Raw genomic sequence first — 4,036 nt, 5'->3', positions numbered from 1 at the left:
TGAAAAGAGTTGAAACTTGATTTCAAAGTGAAATGAATAGAGAAAATGATTTATGGCTTAAATGCCGATTTCATAATTTGATGATTTTGAGTGTGGAAGTGCTGTGTTGTTGTGAGCCAGAATGGCTGTGTATGATTATGAATATTGGCTGGTTCTGGATTGAATCGTGAGCCGGAATGGCTGTGTATGCTATAAATATTGGCTGGTTTTGGACTGAACCGTGAGCCGGATGGCTGAGATGGATGTTGATCCACGGATGAGAATGAATGCATGTATATGCTGAATTATTGATAATTGTGATTTGCACTTCCACTATCTGAGATACGAGTTTCCCTGGGTAGTAGCAGTGGCTAGCCACCACGTGCTCCAGGTTGAGACTTGATACTCTGTTGACCCTATGTCGTAAGTGTGGCCGGGCACTGTGAAAGTCGCGGATGAGCTCGCCCCCGAAATATTCACCAGTGAGGGTGATGGATATGGATCATGTTTATGATCAAGTTTATGATGAGTATAACTCGAGTTGGGGATGCGCGACAGAGGGACAGTCCAATGGTTAGCTACCAGGACTTGTTGGGTTGGCTCTATAACTGACAGATGATATCATCAGCCACTAGGGACAGGCATGCATCATATGCATCTATGTGACATTGTTTGGGTGTGCATATTGTACTTGGTTTGCCTTTGTGACTATTTGAGATTAACTGCTGCTTGTTCTACTTGCTGTAACTGTTTGTTTGTGTTTGCATCTGGAACTCTGTTGGATTGTGGTGGATTGGTTGTGGTTGGATTGTTTGGGCCTAGGGCCGTGGTTGAATGAGATGGACCGATGGTTGATTTCGGTTTTGTGGTTCTGGTTTGGAATAAGATATGAAAAGTTATTTTGGTTTAGTATAGATAAACCTTTTTGAAATGCTTTGATGTTTTGAGAATTGAACAGTTCCTCTTTTAGAAAAGATTTCCAACTTTACTTTTATTGTAAACTGTTGTTTTTGAAAAGAGGCATAAGATGGTTATTAATCACTGGTACGGTTTATCTTCATGTATCCTATTACAGTAATTTCCAAAAACCCTCTACTGAGAACCCTTTCGAGGATGATGTTCTCACCCCCTACATTTTTTTCCTTTCAGGATTTGGGCGCAGAAGTTATGAAGAGTTTAATTATTTGTTATTGAGATGCTCTGTATTGCTTTAGATTATTATTTTTGTACCCTCACCTTTATCTTGATATATTCTGTGAGAGGGATAGGAATTGTACTGGATAATGTTTGAAATATTATTTATATATATGTATGTACTCTTTATGAGTTTCTGTAAATTGTATGGTATGTATGGATGTACGTTGTCTAGCAAAAACATTTTTTGGGAGCGGTATTACGGTTTAAAGTTTTAAACGGGCTCATATTTTAATATTAAATAGTATAAGTGTCGTCGTAATGTCCGAGCTATCAGAGTTGCGCAGCCGGAAGCGTGAGCTTTGGTAGTTAGGGTGTTACAGCTCCCCTCTATATAAGGCCGAGCTCGGTACTATTTTCATTCCGAATGAGAGTGTGCTTTGAGCGTTCTCTAAGTGTGTTGATAGTGTAATGGAGGGTACCGCAAACTTGTTGGTGTATCGCAATGGTGAGATAATACGGAATACTCATGAGGGAGTGAGGTTTGTGTACCAGAATCTATTTTCGTTTGTGGTTCCATGCACCAGCCATAATGTTTATGGAGCTTCAGAACAGTCTCTATCAAAGCATGGAGAACGGTATGTTAATTAGAGTGAGCAGAATTTTGTACCAGAATCCAGTTGTAGTTTTTGGTGGACTAATACAGTTTGATACCATGCCAATCACTGATGAAACGAGTATGCAGAATATGTTTCTAATTCGCCGGCATACTCAGATGCGACAGCCATAGATTGAGCTGTATGTTGAGTTTGAAACCGTAGAGGCAGAAGGGATACAAAATAATTTAGATATAGAGGATGATAGACATGCGGTGTATGAAGGAATAAATAGTGACAGCGAAGAGAACTTCAAAGCCACTTTTGAAGTTGGCGACGAAGACGAGGAGTGATGTGGGAGTTGAGATAGTAGCGGAGAATGTAGTGGTTCATCCTTTGAGTAGTCAACCGATGAATGTGCTACCTTATATGCGTGAGTTGGATCTTGACGCCATGCATGCACCAAAATTTCTGGAATATGCAAACATAGGTACGTGATGACTGAATAATACGTTTTTGTTAATCTAAACTTTGGATTGATTAATGAATGATGATTTCTGCTTTCTGTAGGCGTTGCTCATCCTGAGGATGGAGAGTTCCGGATTGGAATGGAATACAGTTCAAGAAAGTCGGTCGTCGCAGCCATTAGAAGTTACACTATCTCTAGAGGAGTTGACTACGATGTGTATGAGTCTGAGTCACAGACGTTCTATGCAAAATACAAGATGTATAGGCGTGGGTGCGACTGGCTTATCCAAGCCAGTTTGATACAGAAAAAATATTGTTGGGAGATATGCAGATATAATGGTAAGCACACGTGCACAATGGGAACGATTTCACATGATTATTCCAAGCTGGACTCGGATACCGTTGCTGAGGCTATAACGCCATTGGTCGAGACTAGCCCGTCCATCAAGGTGAAATCTATAATAACGGAAGTCCAGTCAAGGTTTAACTATACTATCAGTTACCGAAAGGTTTGGTTGGCAAAGCAGAAGTCCATAGCCAAAGTTTTCGGTGGTTGGGAGGATTCTTACCAAGCCTTGCCATGGTGGCTCTCAATCATGGTTTAGAAGATGCCTGATTCAGTTGTCCAAATAGAAACACGACCACTGTATAACGAAAATGAGGAGGTGAACGGTGTAAAAATGCCTCATTGCGTATTTTGGAGTTTCAATCCATGCATAAGGGCATTTAGGCATTGCAAGCCCCTAGTTCAGGTTGACGGCACACGCCTATATGGAAAATAGGGTCGATCCTAACAAACAGAAGATCTGACATCTGATGTATCTCCTAATGGACTCCTCAGTGTCCAACGACTCTGCGTCTCTGATACGTCGAACCCAACCCAACTTTATATAGGATTTCGAAGTACGACTGACTTCCGGTTCACGGCCGAATATCGCGATTCTCTGGCTCTGCAGGAAGTCTTACACTTTACTGCTATTTGTCTATCTACTCACAAGCTTTCCATCAATGGGTAGGCCAAATATATGCGCGACATCTTCCAATGTCACTGTAACCTCACCCACCGGCAATACAAAGGTATGTGTTTCTGGCCTCCACTTTTCAACCAGAGTAGTTAGCATGGGGTGAAATCTTCGTATCACCCCAATCCTAGAGACGTGGTAGAATCCTGTAGCGCGTAGGTATTTTTCGATCATTGGGTTCCACGTCTGTGGCAGATTTAATTTACACACCAACAAATTCCTATTAGGCTGCATCAAATAAAATATAATTCTTAATTTAAATAAATAATAATTCTTACAAACAATACATCGACGTCAATATAAATATTTTAATAAATATTCATATATTTATTTTAATATCTTATTTATTAAAGTATTTATAAATATTCAAATTGTTTGTTAAATAATTATATTCTAAGAAAAATAATTAAAAAACTATACATTAACAATTATTTATTTCTTTAAATATTATAAATAAATATTTAATGTCACACTTTTTTTAAATAAATAAATATAAATAATTTTTTTAAATTAAATAAAATATTTAATAATATTTATTTATCAAAATATTAATTTTTTCAATATTTAACAACAACATATTTTATATATATGTATCTGTTTATTATTTTTATTAATATTTTAAAAATACATGTTCACTTTTTATACATACATTTCTTTTTTAAACTAAATAAATATAAATGATTAATTATTTTCCCGAGATCAAAATATTTATTTTTTAAATATTTAATAACAATATATTTCTTAAATATTTATATATTTATTTTAATATTTATTTATTAAAATTTTAAAAATACATGTTCGACATACATATTTATTTTCAAAAACTCCGAANAAATT

General features: G+C 36.8%; 1 long non-coding RNA gene across 1 annotated transcript in view; it reads left to right on the top strand.

The window, feature by feature from the left end:
- Positions 1-1,259, top strand: part of LOC107471155 (uncharacterized) — a 2,890-nt gene extending 1,631 nt beyond the window's left edge. Inside the window, exon 3 of the long non-coding RNA XR_001588568.3 lies at positions 1,129-1,259. This is a non-coding gene — a long non-coding RNA (uncharacterized LOC107471155). The remainder of the gene's footprint in view (positions 1-1,128) is intronic.
- Positions 1,260-4,036: the final 2,777 nt, after the last annotated feature.

Source organism: Arachis duranensis, chromosome 10 (genome assembly GCF_000817695.3).
Source record: "Arachis duranensis cultivar V14167 chromosome 10, aradu.V14167.gnm2.J7QH, whole genome shotgun sequence".
Classification (NCBI taxonomy): domain Eukaryota; kingdom Viridiplantae; phylum Streptophyta; class Magnoliopsida; order Fabales; family Fabaceae; genus Arachis; species Arachis duranensis.
The sequence above is the reverse complement of the archived record's forward strand: the minus strand, read 5'-3'. Positions and strand labels throughout refer to the sequence as shown.